The sequence below is a fragment of the Theropithecus gelada genome, chromosome 1 (genome assembly GCF_003255815.1).
Source record: "Theropithecus gelada isolate Dixy chromosome 1, Tgel_1.0, whole genome shotgun sequence".
Classification (NCBI taxonomy): domain Eukaryota; kingdom Metazoa; phylum Chordata; class Mammalia; order Primates; family Cercopithecidae; genus Theropithecus; species Theropithecus gelada.
This window is the reverse complement of record NC_037668.1, coordinates 48,984,738-49,003,326: the sequence shown is the minus strand read 5'-3', so window position 1 is coordinate 49,003,326 and position 18,589 is coordinate 48,984,738. Positions and strand designations below refer to the sequence as shown.

Sequence of the window (18,589 nt, the reverse complement as noted above, 5' to 3'; positions counted from 1 at the left end):
AAAAAGTCATGAGCAGCCAGGCACGGCAGTTCACACCCATAATCCCAGGACTTTGGGAGGCTGAGGCAACATAGTGGGACCAGGGCGACATAGTAGGACTCCATCTCTACAAAATACAAAAATTAGTTGGGCGTGATGGCTTGTGCCTGTGGTCCCAGCTGCTCAGGAGGCAGAGGTGGGACGATTGCTTCAGCCCAGGAGGTTGAGGCTACAGAGACCCTGTCTCAAAAAAAAAAAAAAAGAAGAAGAAGAAAAGAAATGAGCTATAAAACCATGAAAAGACACAATGGAAACTTAAATGTATATTAGTGAAAGAAAACAATATGAAAAGACTATGACTCCAACTACACAGCATTTTGAAAAAAAGCAAAACTATGGAGACAGTAAAAAGATCAGTGTCTGTCAGGGTTTGGAGGGAAGGAGGGATGGACAGGTGGAGCACGGAGGCTCTTCAGGGCAGTGAAACTACTCTGTGTGATACCACAATGGTGGATACCTGTCGGTATATATTTGTCCAAACCCACAGGGTGTACAACACCAACAGTAAACCCTAATGTGAACTGTGGACTTGGGGTGATGATATGTCAATGCAGGTTCATTAATTATAACCAAGGTATTAATACTTTGGTGAGGAATGTTGATAATGGAGAAGGCTTTGTATTATATCTGAGGGGGTAGAGGTTATCTGGGATAGCTGTGTACCTTCTGCTCACTTTTGCTATGAGACTAAAACTGCTCTAAAAATAAAACAAATAGAAAGAAGGTGAATAAATTATCTTCAAAGACAAATAAAAAGAAAATCTCAATCTGAAAATAAAATGTTGTATAGCCATACAAGAGAATATTATTTGGCAATAAAAAATAAACAAAGAGATGCAGTGAAAAGCGTTGCTCAGATGGAAATTTATAGCTGTAAACCTCTACATTGAAAAAAAAAAAAAGAGCCAGACTGGGCAGCATAGTGAGGCCTCATCTCCACAAAAAATAAAATTAGCTGGGTGAGGTGGCACATGCCTATCGTACTAGCTACTTGTGAGGCTGAGGTGGGAGGACCTCTTGAGCCTGCGAGTTCAGGGCTGCGGTGAACTATGATTACACTACTGCACTTCAGCCTGGGTGACAGAGCAAGGCCCTATCTTAAAAAAAATAAAAGGGCCTGGCGCGGTGGCCAATGCCTGTAATCCCAGCACTTTGGGAGGCTGAGGCGGGTGGATCACCTGAGGTCAGGAGATGGAGACCAGTCTGGCCAACATGGTGAAACCCTGTCTCTACTAAAAATACAAAACAATTAGCCAGGCATGGTGGCAGGCACCTGTAATCCCAGCTACTCGGGAGGCTAAGGCGGGAGAATCAGTTGAACCTGGGAGGTGGAGGTTGCAGTGAGCCGAGCTGCTCCTGCACTCCAGCCTGGGCAACAAGAGCAAAACTCTGTCTCAAAAAAAAAAAAAAAAAGGAGGCTAGGAGTTTGAGACCAGCCTGGGCAAAACAGTGAGATCCCGTATCGATAAAAAAGTTTTAAAATTAGCCGAGTACACTCCTGTAGCCTCCTGTAGAAGAAGGAGGAGTAGAAGAAGGAGAAGAATCTTGTTAGGAGAAAAACTCTTACTCTTCCAACTTAGATCTGATGGTTGGGGGCCTGCAAATTAGGTAACAATAGGCAGATGAACAAGAAACGAGTCTTATTTATGCGTGCACAGGATCCACTCAGTGACGAGGAACTCATGGAATATTCAGAGATAAAGGATTTACATATCAAACTTAACAAAGCAGGGAGTTTTCAAGTTTCCATAGATGGAAGGTTCTGATGAAATTTGTTCAGATTAGTGCCTCCCTGACTGGAGACCTTCCCAGAGGAGGATTTCTGGCAACTGACTCTCATAATGTTCTGTTCTAGCCAAATAAGGGAATTTCAGATATGATTTATTTCTGCATCTTCTTTGGCTCAAATGTTTTCATTTAAAAACAATCGTGCTGCCAGGCGCAGTGGCTCATGTCTGTAATCCCAACACTTTGGGAGGCCGAGGCGGGCGGATCACTTGAGCTCGGGAGTTCAAGACCAGCCTGGGCAACATGGCAAAACTCCATCTCTACCAAAAATATAAAAATTAGCCAGGTGTGGTGGTGCACGCCTGTAATCCCAGCTACTTGGGAGGCTGAGGCATGAGAATCACTTGAGCCTGGGAGGCAGAGGTTGCAGTTATCCGAGATCGTGCCACTGCACTCTAACCTAGACGACAGAGTGAGGCTCTGTTTCAAAAAAGAAAAAAAATCTTTATGTCAACTCTAGAGTCTGAGCATGTCCCACAATCTCAAGTGAATAGCCTAACCTTCCACTTTAACTAGAAAAAAGAAGAGCAAACGGAAGCCAAGCAAGCATAAGGAAGAAAATAATAAAGATTAGAGGGAGATAAACTAAGTAGAAAATGAGGAACAATAGATAAAATCAACGAAACCAAAGTTATTTCTTTGAAGAGATTGACAGAATTGACAAACTTTTAGCTAAACTGGCCAATGAAAAAAGGGAGGAAACTCAAATTAAAAAAATCGGAAATGAAAATGGGAACATTATCACCAACCTTACAGAAATAAAAAGGATATAGGAGAATACTGTGAACAATTGTATACTAACAAATTAGATAACATAGATGAAATGGATAAATTTCTCAAAAGACAAACTGCCAAAACTGAATCAAAAAGAGAGAAAAAAATCTAAATAGACCTATGACAAGTAAAGAGATTCAATCAGTAGTCGGAAAACTTCCAACAAAGAAAAGCCCCAGGACTACATAGTGTTACTGGTGAATTATATCAACCATTTATGGAAGAATTAGCACCAATCCTTCTAAAACCCTTCCCCAAAAATAAAGAAGGAGGGAACACTTCCCAGCTCATTTTATGACACTTGTATTACCCTAATACCAATGCCAGACAGAAACATCACAAGAAAAGAAAGCTATAGACCAATATCTCTTGTGAATAAACACGCAAAAATTATCAAGCAAATATCAGCAAACAGAATCCAGCAGCATCTTAAAAGGATTATATGCCATGGCCAACTAGGATTTATCCCAGGAATGCAAGATTGGTTCACTATACAAAAATCAATCAATATAATACACCATATTAATACACAATAAAGGAATAAAACTATATGATCATTTCAGTTGATGCAGAAAAAAATATTTGGAAAGATCTAACATCTTGTGTTAAAAAGACTTGACAAATGAGAAAGAGAAGGGAACTTTCTTCAACCTGATAATGGATGATATTAGTCCATGCTGCTGATAAAGACATAAAGACTGGGCAATTTACAAAAGAAAGAGGATTAATGAACTTACAGTTCCACGTGGTTGGGGAGGCTTCGCAATCATGATGGAAGGTGAAAGGCACATCTCACATGATGGCAGACAAAAGAAGAGCTCATGCAATTGGAAACTCCCATTTTTTAAAACCATCAGATCTCGTGAGGCTTATTCACTATCACAAGAACAGCATGGGCAAGACATGCCCCCATAATTTAATTACCTCCCACTGGGTCCCTGCCATAACACATGGGAGTTCAAGATGAGATTTGGGTGGGAACACAGCCAAACCATACCATGTACGTGTATAAAAAACCCACAGCTAATATCATACTTACTGGTGTTTCCCCTAAGATCAAGAACACAGGAATATTTGCTCTTACCACTTCTATTGAACATTGTACTGGAGAGGCTAGCCAAAGCAATCAGGCAAGAAAATAATAATAATAAAAGACATACAGATTGGAAAGGAATAATTAAACAATATCAATATCAGGTGACATCATTTTGTAGGTAGAAAATCCTAAGGAATCCACTTTAAAAACTATTCGAATTAATAAATAAACTCACCGAGGTTGCAGGATACAAAATTAATATATAAAAAGAAATGGTTTTCTGTTTGTTTGTTTGCTTTTTGTTTTGAGACAGAGTTTTGCTCTCATTGGCCAGGCTGGAGTACAATGGCATGATCTTGGTTTACCGCAACCTCTGCCTCCTGGGTTAAAGTGATTCTCCTGCCTCAGCCTCCCGAGTAGCTGGGATTACAGGCATGCACCACCACGCCTGGCTAATTCTGTATTTTTAGTAGAGACAGGGTTTCTCCATGTTGGTCAGGCTGGTCTCCAACTCCCGACCTCAAGTGATCCGCCCGCCCTGGCCTCCCAACATGCTGGGATTACAGGCATGAGCCACAGCACCTGGCCAATAAATGGTATTTTTATACACTAGCAGTAGACAATCTTGAAGTAAAATTGATTCAACAATTTTATTTACATTAGGATTAAAAAGAATTAAATAGAAATAATTTCTACCAAAGAAATGCAATCTTATACACTGAAACTGCATACCATTGCAAATCTTTATGTGTGCATGTGAGAGAGAGATGGAGACAGACAGACCCTCACTCTGTTGCCCAGGCTGGAGTGCAGGTGCAGTGGCTCCCAGGCAACCTCGACCTCCCAGGCTCAAGTGATCCTCCCACCTCAGCCTCCCCAGTAGCTGGGACTACAGGTGCGTGTGCCACCACACTTGGCTAATTTTGTTTATTTTTTGTAGAAACGGAGGTCTCACTATGTCATCCAAACTGATCTTAAACTCCTAGGCTCAAGCGACCCACCTGCCTCAGCCTCCCAAAGTGTTGGGATTATAGGTGTGAGCCACTGTGCCCTGCCCAAATCTTCTTAAAGAAGGTCTAAAAAAATAGAAATATAACCCATGTTCGTAGATTGGAAAACTTAATATTTATAAGATGGTGTTATTTTATAAGATGGTATTATTCCCCAAATTGATTTATAGATTCAATTCATTGCCTATCAAAATTTTTTTCAGAAATGAACAAGCATATGGAAACCCAAGAGACTTATAATAGCCAAAACAATCTTGAAAAAGAACAAAATTGGAGGACTCACAATTCTTTTTTTTTGTTTGTTTGTTTTGAGACAGAGTCTCGATGTGTTGCCCAGGCTGGAATGCAGTGGCGCCATCTCTGCTCACTGCAACCTCCACTTGCCTTGTTCATGTGATTCTCCTGCCTCAGCCTCCCAAGTAGCTGGGACTACAGGCGCCTGCCACCATGTTCAGCTAATTTTTGTATTTTGAGTAGAGACAGGGTTTCACCATGTTGGCCAGGATGGTCTTGATCTCCTGACCTCGTGATCTGCCCACCTCAGCCTCCCAGAGTGCCGGGATTACAGGCGTGGGCCACCGCGCCCAGTTGAGGGCTTACAATTCTTGTTTTCACAGCATACTAGAAAGCTACATTATTCAAGGCAGTGTAGTGCTGGGCAGGAGGACAGACATAGAAATCAATGGAATACAAATGAAAGTCCAGAAATCAATCCATAAATATATGATAAAATAATTTTCTACAAGTGTGCCAAAAACATTCAATGGGGGAAAGGATAGTCTTTTCAACAAATAGTGCTGGGACAACTGGATATCCACATGCAAGACTGAGTTTGGACACCCTTACCTCATGCCATATACAAAAATTAACTGAGCCAGGCACAGTGGCTCATGCCTGTAAACCCAGCACTTTAGGAGGCTGAGGCAGGAAGATCACTTGAGCCCAGGAGGTTGAGGCTGCAGTGAGCCATGGTGATACCATTGCACTCCAGCCTGAGTGACAGAACGAAACCCTCTCTCTCAAAGAAAAATTAACTGAAAACGGATTAAATGCCTAAATGTAAGAGTTAAAACTAAAAAATTCCTAGAAGAAAACATAGGGGTAAATCTTCATAACCTTGGATTTGGCAATGGGTTCTTATGTATGACACCAAAAGCCCAAACTACAAGAGAAAAAAATGAATTGAACTTCATCAACATTAAAAATGTTTGTGCATCAAAGGACACAATAAAGAAAGTAAAAAGACATCCTACAGAAATAGAGAAAATATTTGCAAATCATATATCTGATAAGGATCTAGTATCCAGAACATGTAAAGAACTTCCACGACACAACAACAAAAAGACAGTCTGATTTTAAAAATGGACAAAAGGCTGGGTGCAGTGGCTCACACCTGTAATCCCAACACTTTGGGAGGCCAAGGTGGGAGGACTGCTTGAACCCAGGAGTTTGAGATCAGCCTGGGCAACATGATGAAACCCTGTCTACAAAAAAATACAAAAATTAGCTGGTCATGATGGCATACACCTGTAGTCCTAGCTACTCAGGAGGCTGAGGTGGGAAGATTGCTTGAACCTGGGAGGTTGAGGGTGCAGTGAGCCATGATTGCACCACTGCACTCCAGACTCTCTCTCTCTCAAAAAAAAAAAAAAAAAAAAAATGGGCAAAGGACTTGAATAGACATTTCTCCAAAGAAGATATACAATGACCAATAAGCCAAGAAATGATGCCCAACATCATTAGTCGGTAGGGTCAATGGAAATTATCTTTTTCTTTTTTTATCAACTGAGTTTAAGATTCAAGTTAACCAAATTAGTCAATGCCAACAAAACCACTTCACACCCACTGTAATAAAAAAAGACAGACTCGAAGAAGTGTAAAAATATGTAGAAATTGGAATCCTCATACATTGCTTCTGGACATGTAAAATGGTGTCGTCTCTGTGAAAAACAGTTTAGCAATTCTTCAAAAAGTTAAACATGGAATTACCATATGACCCAGCACTTCCACTCCTAGATATATATCCAAGAGAATTGAACAGAAGTGTTCAAGCAAAAACTTGCACACTAATGTTCAGAGCAGCATTATTTATAATAGTCAAAAGGTAGACACAAGCCAAATGTCCATCAACTCATAAATGGATAAACAAAATGTGGTATATCCATAAAATGGAATGCTATTCAGAATGATGTACTAATATGCAGTACAACCTGGAAAAAATATTGAAAACATTATACCACATGAAATAAGCCAAATATAAAAAGCCACATATTGTACAATTCCATTTGTATGAAATGTCTAGAACAGGCAAATCTATAGAGACAGAAAGCAGATTAGCGGTTGCCTAGGGCTGAGGGGGTGGGGAATGGGGAGTGACTGTTTAAGAGCTACAAGGAGTCTTTTTAGGGTGATGAAAATGTTCTCGTGATGATGGTTTTTGCTATGATCTCAATGTTCATTTCTCCCCAAAATTCATATGTTAGAACCTAATACCCAATGTAATACTATTAAGAGGTGGAGACTTTAGGAGGTAATTAGTTCCCTTATGAAAGAGGCCTGGGGCTGGGCGTGGTGGCTCACGCCTGTAATTCTAGCACTTTGGGAGGCCAAGTCGGGTGGATCACTTGAGGTCAAGAATTCGAGACCAGCCTGGCCAACATGGTGAAACCCTGCCTCTACTAAAAATACAAAAAATAGCCGGGCGTGGTGGCAGGCGCCTGTGATTCCAGCCACTTGGGAGGCTGAGGCAGGAGAATTGCTTGAACCTGGGAGGCGGAGGTTGCAGTGAGCCGAGATCGTGCCACTGCACTCCAGCCTGGGTGACAGTAAGGGAGGAGACCACCCCTCATATTGTCTTATGCCCAATTTCTGCCTCCAAAGAAAGAAAAAGTAAGAACTAAAAGGCAGAAATGAAATTCACAAGCAGACAGGACGGCGTCACACCCTGGGCCTGGTAGTTAAAGATCGACCCCTGACCTAATCAGTTATGTTATCTATAGATTACAGACATTGTATAGAAATGCACTGTGAAAATCCCTGTCTTGTTTTGTTCCAATCTAATTACCGGTGCATGCAGCCACCAGTCACATACCCCCTGCTTGCTCAATCAATCACGACCCTCTCACATGCACCCCCTTAGAGTTGTGAGCCCTTAAAAGGGACAGGAATTGCTCGCTTCAGGGAGGGGCTCGGCTCTTGAGACAGGAGTCTTGCCGACGCCCCCGGCTGAATAAACCCCTTCCTTCTTTAACTCGGTGTCTGAGGAGTTTTGTCTGCAGCTCATCCTGCTACAACAGAGTGAGACTCCGTTTCAAAAAAAAAAAAAGGGGGGCCTGAAGGAGTTAGTGAGTTCCCTTCTGCCATGTGAGGACAGTGTTCACCCCTTCCACCATGTGAGGATGCAGCAAGAAGGTGCCATCTTGGAAGCAGAGAGGGAACCTCATTAGACACCAAATTCGCTGGTGCCTTGATCTCGGACTTCCCAGCCTCCAGAACTGTAAGTAATAAATCTGTATTGTTAATAAATTACCCAGTCTAAGTTATTTTGTTATAGCAGCAGAAATGAACTAAGACAAAAATTGGTACCAAGAAGTGAGGTGCTGACAGCTGGGTGCAATGGCTCATGCCTGTAATCCCAGCACTTTGGGAGGCCAAGGCAGGAGGATTGATTGAGCCCAGGAGTTCAAGAACAGCCTGGGCAGCATAATGAGACCTCATCTCTACCAAAAAAAAGTTTTTTAATTAGCCAGGTGTGGTGCAGTGCACTTGTGATCCCACCTACTTGGGAGGCTGAGGCCAGAGGATTGCTTGAGCCAGGTGTCACGCATGTCCGTGTGAAGACACCACCAAACAGGCTTTGTGTGAGCAACAAGGCTGTTTATTTCACCTGGGTGCAGGCAGGCTGGGTCTGAAAAGAGTCAGTGAAGGGAGATAGGGGTGGGGCCGTTTTATAGGATTTGAGAAGGTGATGGAAAATTTCAGTCAAGGGGGGTTGTTCTCTGGCGGGCAGGGGCAGGGGTCACAAGATGCTCAATGAGAAGCTTCTGAGCCAGGAGAAGGAATTTCACAAGGTTAATCGCTCAGTTAAGGTGGGACAGGAACAAATCACAACGGTGGAATGTCATCAGTTAAGGCAGGAACTGGCCATTTTCACTTCTTTTGTGATTCTTCAGTTACTTCAGGCCATCTGGATGTATATGTGCAGGTCACAGGGGATATGATGGCTTGGCTTGGGCTCAGATGCCTGACACCAGGGAGGTAGAGGCTGCAGTGAGCCATAAGGGCACTATTGTACTCCAGCATGGGTGACAGAGCAAGATCTTGTCTCAAAAAAAAATTTTTTTATTTTAAAAAGAAGTGAGGTGCTCCTGTAACAATTACCTAAAAATGTGTAAGTAGCTTTGGAACTAGGCAATAGGCAGGGACTTGGAAGAATTTGGAAATGAACACTAGAAAAAACCTTTATTGCTGTGAACAGAACATTAAGAGTGATTCTGGTGAGGACTCAGAAGAGGACAGCTGTAGAGAAAGCCTCCGTCTTCTTGGAGGTTTCCTAAGTGCTTGTGATTAAAATGTTGGTAGAAATATGGATGATAAAGGTCACAGACGGAAATGACAAACATGTTGTTGGAAACTGAAAGAAAGGCCATCCTTGTTATAAAGTGGTCTTTAAAGAGCGTGGCTGAATTGTGTTCATGTCTTAGTTTTTTGTGGAAGCAGGAATTTACAAGCAATGAAATAGGATAATTGACAGAAGAAATCTCTATGCAAAGTATGAGAGTGCAGCATGGCTTCTCTTGATGCTTATAGTAAAACATGAGAAGACAACGTTTAATCAAAAGGGAAGCAGAAGTTAAAAATTTAGGAAATTCTCAGCCTGGCCATGTTATAAAAAAGCAGCTAGGGCCGGGCGTGGTGGCTCACGCCTGTATTCCCAGCATTTTGGGAGGCTGAGGCTGGTGGATCACAAGGTGAGGAGATCAAGACCATCCCGGCTAACAAGGTGAAACCCCATCTCTACTAAAAATACAAAAAATTAGCCGGGCGTGGTGGTGGCTGCCTGTAGTCCCAGCTACTTGGGAGGCTGAGGCAGGAGAATGGCGTGATGGCGTGAACCCAGGGGGCGGAGCTTACACTGAGCTGAGATCGCGCCACTGCACTCCAGCCTGGGCGACAGAGCGAGACTCTGTCTCAAAAAAAAAAAAAAAAAGCAGCTGGGCACGGTGGCAAGCACCTGTAGTCCCAGCTACTCCGGAGTCTGAGCTGGGAAGATTGCTTGAGCCTGGGAGGTTGCAGCTGCAGTGAGCTGAGATTGCACCACTGTACTCTATCCTGAATGACAGAGAAAGACCCTGTCTCAAAAAAAAGGAAAAGAAAAATCATGGTTGGGAGGGAACACCAAGGGTGTGGCCAAGCAACCATTTGGTAAGGAGATTCATGCAAATAGAAGAGAGCCAGACGCTGTTCATCTGGAATGGAAGGATGACCCCAAAGGCATTTTGGAGACTGTTGGGGCTGCTTATCCCAGCACAGGCCCAGAATGCTAAGGCCTTGGGAACAAAATGATTTCAGTGCTCCTCGGCCACCCCAGCTGTGTAGCTCAGGCTGCTCCTCCAGCAGGCACAGACAGTAGACCTTTGTGAAGTCTGCATGGTGCCATCTCCACTGGTCCAAAGAGTGCATGAGATGTGGGACATGCCTGTCTCCACCTACATTTTAAAGGATGGAGCCACCCGGAGCCTTGGCATCATGACCCAGGCAGAAGCTATCACAAGGGTGAGACCACCTCAGAGAGCCTCCAACAGGGAAATCCTTAGCAGAGATGTGGGAGTGGGGCTGTTCCCAAGACCCTAGAAAGGTAGAGCCATGGACATGCAGTTCCAGCTTGGGACAGCTGTAGGCACCGTACTCTAACCTATGACAGGTGTGGTATGGGCTGGGCCTAGCAAAGCCATGGGAACAAGGTTGTCTGGAGGCTTGGGAGTCCAGTCCCCAACCCGGTGTGTCCAGATTGCAGAATATCGAGTCAAGAAAGAATATTCTGGAGCCTTAAGATTTAATGTTTGCCTTGTTGGGTTTTTTATTTGGTTGAGATCTCTTACTTCTTTCTTCTTTCCTACTCCTGTTTGGAATAAAAATGCCTGTCCTTGCCTGTGCCACCATTGTATTTAGAAAGCACATACCTTGTTTGATTTCACAGGCTCACTGCTGAAGAACAATTTGCCATTTGCCTCAGGATAGATCACACTTTTTTTTTTTTTTTTTTTTTTGAGACGGAGTCTCGTTCTGTCTCCCAGGTTGGAGTGCAGTGGCGCAATCTCGGCTCACTGCAACCTCCACCTCCCAGGTTCAAGCAATTTTCTGCCTCATCCTCCCAAATAGCTGAGATTACAGGCACCCGCCACCACGCCGGGCTAATTTTTGTATTTTTAGTAGACAGAGAGTTTCACCATCTTGGCCAGGCTGATCTTGAACTCCTGACCTTGTGATCCACCCATCTCAGGCTCTCAAAGTGCTGGGATTACAGGCGTTAGCCACTGCACCTGGCCATTTTTTTTTTTTTTTGAGACAGAGTCTTGCTCTGTTGCCCAGGCTGGAGTGCAGTGGCGTGATCTCAGCTCACTGCAACTTCCGTCTTCTGGGTTCAAGCGATTCTTTTGCCTCAGAGTAGCTGGGACTACAGGCATGCACCACCATGCCTGGCTAACTTTTGTATTTTTAGTAGAGATGGGGTTTTGTCATGTTGGCCAGGCTGGTCTCAAATGCCTGGCCTCAACTGATCCTCCCACCTCAGCCTTCCAAAGTGCTGGGATTATAGGCGTAAGCCACCGCACCTGGCCTTAATCACACTTTTGAGTCACTTATATCTGATTTAGATGAGATTCTGGACTGAAGACTTTTGAGTCGTTGCTGGAACAAGATCTTGGGAGCTATTGAGATGGAATTTTGCATGGAGAAGACCATGAATTTGGGGATCCAGGGGAAAATCCTGTGGTCTGAATGTTGGTGTGCCCCCCATATTTATATGTTGGAACCTAATACCCAATAGGATAGCATTAAGAGGTGGGGCCTTTAGCAGGTGACAAGGTCATAAGATGGGGTTAGTGCCATTATAAAAGAGGTCAGAAGGCTGGGTGCAGTAGCTCATGCCTATAATCCTAGCATTTTGGAAGACCAAGGCAGGTACGTTACTTGAGCCTAGGAGTTCAAAACCAGGCTGGGCAACATGGTGGACACCTGTCTCTATAAAGAATACAAAAACTACCCAGGCATGGTTGTGCATGCCTGTAGTCCCAGCTACTCGGGAGGCTGAGATGGGAGGATCACCTGAGCTCCTGGATGTTGAGGCTGTAGTGAGCCTTGATCTTGCCACTGCACTTCAGTCTGGGTGACAGAGTAAGACCCTGACTCAAAAAAAAAAATTAATTAAAAAACAAAAGAGGTCAGAAGGAGCTGGTTAGCACCCTTCTGCCATGTGAAGGCACAGAGAAGGCACCATCTACGATTAGTAGGCCCTCATCAGACACCAAATCTTCTGACGCCTTGAACTTGGATTTCCCAGCCTCCAGAACTGTGAGAAATAAATTTCTGTTGTTTATAAATTACCCGGTTTAAGATATTTTGTTGCAACAGCAGGAACAGGAGAAGACAGTTGCCTAACATTGTAAATGTACTGGAAGCCACTGAACTGTACACTTTAAAATTATTGAAATGGTGAACGTTATGTGACTTTTACCTCAATTCAAAAAAGAAAAGAAGTATTGATACGTGCTACAAAATGGGCAGATCTTGAAAACATATGCAAACTGAAAGAAGCCAGCTACAAAGGACCACATATTGTATAATTCCATTTTTTTGAAATGTCCAGAATAGGCAAATCCACGGAGACAGAACGTCGATTGGTAGCTGCCTAGTGCTGGGGTGGGGGGTAAGGAGCAAGAGAAGAGGTTTGAAGGAAAAATGGGGAGTGACTGTTAACGGGTACACGCTTCTTTTTAGGGTGATAAAAATATCCTGAAATTGGTTGTGCTGATCATTTCATAACACTGGGTATGCTAAAAGCATAGAATTATATTCTTTAAATGGGTGAATTGTATGAGATGTGAATTCTATTTAAATATATTTGTTATAAAAAATTCTTGGCCGGGCGCGGTGGCTCAAGCCTGTAATCCCAGCACTTTGGGAGGCCGAGGCGGGTGGATCACGAGGTCAGGAGATCGAGACCATCCTGGCTAACATGGTGAAACCCCATCTCTACTAAAAATACAAAAAACTAGCCGGGCGTGGTGGCGGGCGCCTGTAGTCCCAGCTACTCGGAGGCTGAGGCGGGAGAATGGCGTGAACCCGGGAGGCGGAGCTTGCAGTGAGCCGAGATCGCGCCACTGCACTCCAGCCTGGGCGACACAGCGAGACTCCGTCTCAAAAAAAAAAAAAAAAAAAAAAAAAAAAAATTCTTGAGTGTGATAACAATGTTACCAGAAAGAGGTCCCAATCTAAACCCCAAGAGAGGGTTCTTGGACCTCACACAAGAAGGAATTCAGGGTGAGTTCATAAAGTGAAAGCAAGTTTATTAAGAAAGTAAAGGAATGAAAGAATGTCCATTCCACAGGCAGAGCAGCGGAATGGGCTGCTCAACTGATTATACTTATAGTTATTTCTTGATTATATGCTAAACGAGGGATAAATTATTCATGAGTTTTCCACGAAAGAGGCAAGCAATTCCCAGAAATGAGGATTCCTCCCCTTTTAGGACCATATAGGGTAACTTCCAGATGTTGCCGTGGCATTTGTAAACTGTCATGGCACTGTTGCCGTGTCTTTTAGCATGCTAATGTATTATATTCATGTATAATGAGCAGCGAGGATGACCAGAGGTCGCTTTCATTGCCATCTTGGTTTTGGTGGGTTTTGGCTGGCTTCTTTACTGCATCCTGTTTTATCAACAGGGTCTTTGTGACTTGTATCTTGTGCTGACCTGCTATGTCATCCTGTGACTAAGAATGCCTAACCTCCTTGGAATGTAGCCCAGTAGATCTCAGCTTTATTTATTTATTTATTTATTTAGAGACGGAGTCTTGCTCTGTCACCCAGGCAGTTTGATCCCAGGACAGGCTGGAGTGCAATGGCACGATCTCATCTCACTGCAACCTCCACCTCCCGGGTTCAAGCGATTCTCCTGCCTCAGCCTCCTGAGTAGCAGGGATTACAGGTGTGTACCACCATGCCTGGCTAATTTTTGTATTTTTAGTAGAGACAGGGTTTCACCATGTTAGTCAGGCTGGTCTCGAACTCCTGACCTCATGATCCACCTGCCTCAGTCTCCCAAAGTGTTGAGATTACAGGCCTGAGCCACCGCGCCCAGCCTGGTCTCAGCCTTATTTTACCTACCCCCTGTTCAAGATGGAATTGCTCTGGTTCAAATGCATCTGACATGTTTTCCCCCTCCCTTTTACAAGGGTCCCCTTAATCCTAAGGGTTATAGAGGGACAAAGATCAATCTTCTGTGACTTCTTCAGGCTGGATAGGGGAGATGATGTTCCTGCCTAACTATTAGGGTCTCTTGTATTTAGGGTAGAGAGGAGTTCAGTCAGAAATCATCTGTATGGTGAGGGCTACTCATAACTCTGAGTTCTGACAAAAGGTGGTATCTGGAAGATTAATAAGTGTTCAATTTAAGAAATCATTGAGTAAGCTTATCCTGCATTCCTACACAAAGAGTACAATGGCAATGTATTCCACAACAGTAAAGCAAAATAAGTTAAATTATCCCAGGTAAAGTAAATTAAGAAGGTTTCCCATGAACCAGGCAACTGTTGGAACCAAGCTGACATAAGGTTGCTAGCTGATTCCAATACGTGCCCAAAAATAGAATATTGGTCTAGATTTTTACATTAGCCATCCCTCTTGTTTCTTCTTAGCTATAGCCAGAGATCATTGGTTGGTTTACAGGAATAAGCAGGGTCAGTCTAAATTGTAGAAAAAAACTCAAAAAACAACTGACGGGACTAGAATTTAATAACAAGTGTACCATAGTTCTTGAAACAATTTTTCTCTCTCCAGCCCTCATTTTTACTAAAGACAAATCATTGTAAGACTGATTTGTTTGCAAAATAAGCATTAGTCTTATTGTACTTGGCCTGATTATTTGTATAAAGTGCAACAAGAATAATTATTTGCCATGTAGACTCCTTTTCAAATTGACTTTGATGGAACTTTGCTCCATAAGGAATCTTGGATAAGACTTTTTTTTTTAAAGTCAAGCCAAGCCATGGGTTATTACTGTCAAATACCTGTATGAGTTGGGTAAATTTCTCTCCTCTTGAGGTCCCAATATAACTTGGGGCTCCTGGGCCTGTCAGAAAGTGACATTCTTTACTTACCACAGGTCAGGAACCCTGTAGAGGGGCTGTGTAGACAAGGTATAAAGCCAGTTTTCCCAAGGGGCTTTTATTGGCTCTATATGTCAATTTTGATTCCTTAAAGAAAAGTATGCCATTCCAGTCAAAGCCTTGGTAAAATTACCAGTTTCTCCAATTGTGTCCTGTCACAAATGAAGACAGATGCTTACTGCACTTATGCAAATAACTATATTGCCATAAGTTAAAAATACTCACAAAGGGTTTCCAAATTCTGGATAAATAAGGTAGAGAGAAACGAATATGCCCCAAATTTTGTTTATAGGAGTATACTTCACTCAATTATCAAAGACTGTAAATAGGCCAGGCACGGTGGCTCATGCCTGTAATCCCAACACTTTGGGAAGCTGAGGTGGACAGATCACATGAGGTCAGGAGTTTGAGATCAGCCTGGTCAACATGGCAAAACCCCGTCTCTACTAACAATATAAAAAATTAGCTGGGTGTGGTGGTGCGCACCTGTAGTCCCAGCTACTCAGGAGTCTGATGCACAAGAATTGCTTGAACCCAGGAGGTGGAGGTCATGGTGAGCTGAAATTGCGCCACTGTACTCCAGCCTGGGCAACAGAGCGAGACTCTGTCTCAAAAAAAAAAAAAAAAAAAAATGTAAATAGCTTAAAAGTTATCTTGCCTCTGAAAAACAAAACAAAAGATCAGCAACATTTTAAGCAAAAAGTCATAAAAGGATTATTTCAGTCTTCTGTTATTAGTTCAGTCCATGCGATTAACACCTGTTCTGCTTGATATTCATAAACATTTCAGCTATGACAGTCCTGGAAGTTTTTCCTCTATTCTAATGTCACAATCTCCAAAGTTATCAGAAACCTGCCTTTAAGAGCACCCGTCAAGGCTGGGCGCGGTGGCTCAAGCCTGTAATCCCAGCACTTTGAGAGGCCGAGATGGGCGGATCACAAGGTCAGGAGATCAAGACCATCCTGGCTAACACAGTGAAACCCCGTCTCTACTAAAAATACAAAAATTAGCCGGGCGCAGTGGCGGGCGCCTGTAGTCCCAGCTACTCGGGAGGCTGAGGCAGGAGAATGGCGTGAACCCGGGAGGCGGAGCTTGCAGTGAGTGGAGATCTCGCCACTGCACTCCAGCCTGGGCGACAGAGTGAGACTCCTCTCAAAAAAAAAAAAAAAAAGAACACCCATCAAAGACCTATAGCTGATTATAAACCACCTTTCGAAGAGGATTAAAACAAGACAACAATTGTCTGTGGATGACAAAAAGTCTTAGGACAGCCATTGTTAAAGTCACATTTGACTAGGAATTGTGGTTACTTCTATGGCTTTCAATGATTTTACATAACAATTATAACTATTAATAACATAGGCATTTCCCATAATTTTGGAACACATACCAATAACATATTTATACAAATATAACCCAAAGAAAGCCAAACACCATTTCACATTTGACAATGCTTCCTGTATGACTTTCTGTGTGTGTGATTTTGGGTTATTTATTTTGTGCATCTGTGGCAATGAATGAGATCTCAGTGGTGGTGTGGATTTGACTGGTCTCTACAACTGTGTATGGCAAAAGAACTGGCAAAAGAAAATGACAACCAGATCCCAGCAAAGGGGTAGGGAGGGCCAAGAGAACTGAACATCTGGGCTGGCAGAGAAATCAAAGCCTAGGAATTAAGAGGTAAGAGTGTAGTGTAGGGGATATACCCCCATCTCTTTGCTCCTTCCCTTTTCCTTCCTCTCCCAGGGACCCAGGTCCTTGGGACTACACTGAATCTGTCTCTGAAGCTGAAAAACAAAAGGTTGAGGAGATAGTTGGCTCTAAGTGACCAGTTTCAAGCCAGCTTTGTCAGAAATCCTAGATCACAGGAGAAGGGTGGGAAGAAAGGATAATGATTATTCTTGTTCCATCTTCCATTAGAGGTGAGAATGACAAGGAACTCTCTTCTAACTCCTCTTGAGGGCATGAGGAGAGTTAGCAGGAGAAGGGCTGGGAGCCCTGAGGTCTCCTGTAGGACCTCATATCCCACAGGCAAGGACTAAGAATTAGGATTAAATATTTTAGTGGGATAGCTCTAAACCAGTATTAGCAAGCACAGTCAGGGTGAGAATTTCTGGAATCTGACTGGGACCCTGGCAGTGAAAGCTGGGACTGTTGAAAACCCAATTTCGGTGTTTGCTACTCAAGTTGAGAGTGCACGGCCAAGATAACCAGATCCCAGGACAGGCAGTTTGACAGCCAGAACAAAAGGAAGAGGCTGGGACCAAGGTGCCTAGATTCCTGGAGAGAGAAGGGTGGGTATTGGGAGGAAAAATGAGAACTGGGGGAACTCAGGAGTCTGGGTTCTGAAATAGCAGCAAGTCAGAATTCCAGGATCTCTGTCTACCCTCCTCTTCCTCTTCCCTCTATCAGGCAGAAGAGAGAGAAGGAGGGTACTGGAGAAGAAGCCACATGGATACATTCAGGAAGGGTGGGGGAAAGAGGAATTTAGCGCTGCATTGGCCCTGCTGGGGGCTGGAAAGGGTCAGGAGGCCGGGAAGGCGTGGTGGGGGTCGGTCCCAGGGTTGCACGACGCCATCCTTTGCGGTGGCCACGTACAGAGTGTGTATGATCACAGCCCTCTTCTTCCTCCTCATCACTTTCCGTGGAGCTGTCGCCAAAAGCCCGGGGTTTTTCATAAATACAGCAGCATTTTGATGAGCGGCGGCGCATGCGCTCATTGTCCACAGTGTCACTTGTCCATTCCACCTTTTTCTCTGGTTTCCGTTTCCGAAGTTTGATAGTAAAGCTGCGGTTCTCGGGCTCGGTTGTCACGGTAACCGTTGTCTCAGTGACAGTCTCGCTCAGCCCAGCCCCTGCCTCGGCCATGGCTAAGGCTCAGGAGAGGGAGGAGAGGAGGAAGGGGGATGAGACACCCTTCTCTTTTTATGCCTCAGGTCTAGGAGAAGCAGTATTGGATTCAGTGGTAGTCAGGATCCTCCACCTTCTTTTTACCCCTCCTCCTGGGCCTCCTCTTCTCCACCCCTGGGGATAACCTGACCAACTCCCCTTCCGACGCTGCTTCTGGGTGATTTTTTTATACAAATAAGTCAAATATATCATTTTTGGACTTTAGGGGACCTAATATCTAAAACATTAATTAAGTCAGAAAAAGATATAATTTATAATTTGATTTTGGAAAGTTGGTCAAATATCAAAGGTTTAAAATACTTGCTATTATAAAATAGAATTCTAGGTCACCCTAAGTTATTCATTTAGCCAAAAATAACTCAAAAATTTTTAAAAGGCATAAAACTTTACTTATTGATAGAGGGAAGACTTAGCTTTCCAAACAATCTATCTCTTGTCTTTCCTTTCTTTTTCCTGTGGTTTATTCAAAAGGCAAACAAAAATCTTCATTATCCTTTAATATTACATACACATCTTGTTCATGGCCAAGCGTGGTGGCTCATACCTGTAATCCCAGCACTTTGGGAGGCCAAGGTGGGTGGATCATTAGAGGTCAGGAGTTTGAGACCAGCCTGACCAACATGGTGAAACCCCATCTCTACTAA

At 43.5% G+C, this 18,589-nt stretch overlaps 1 pseudogene; it reads right to left on the bottom strand.

Moving 5' to 3' along the window:
* Positions 1-17,489: 17,489 nt before the first annotated feature.
* On the bottom strand, positions 17,490-18,083 carry LOC112609676 (annotated as a pseudogene).
* Positions 18,084-18,589: the final 506 nt, after the last annotated feature.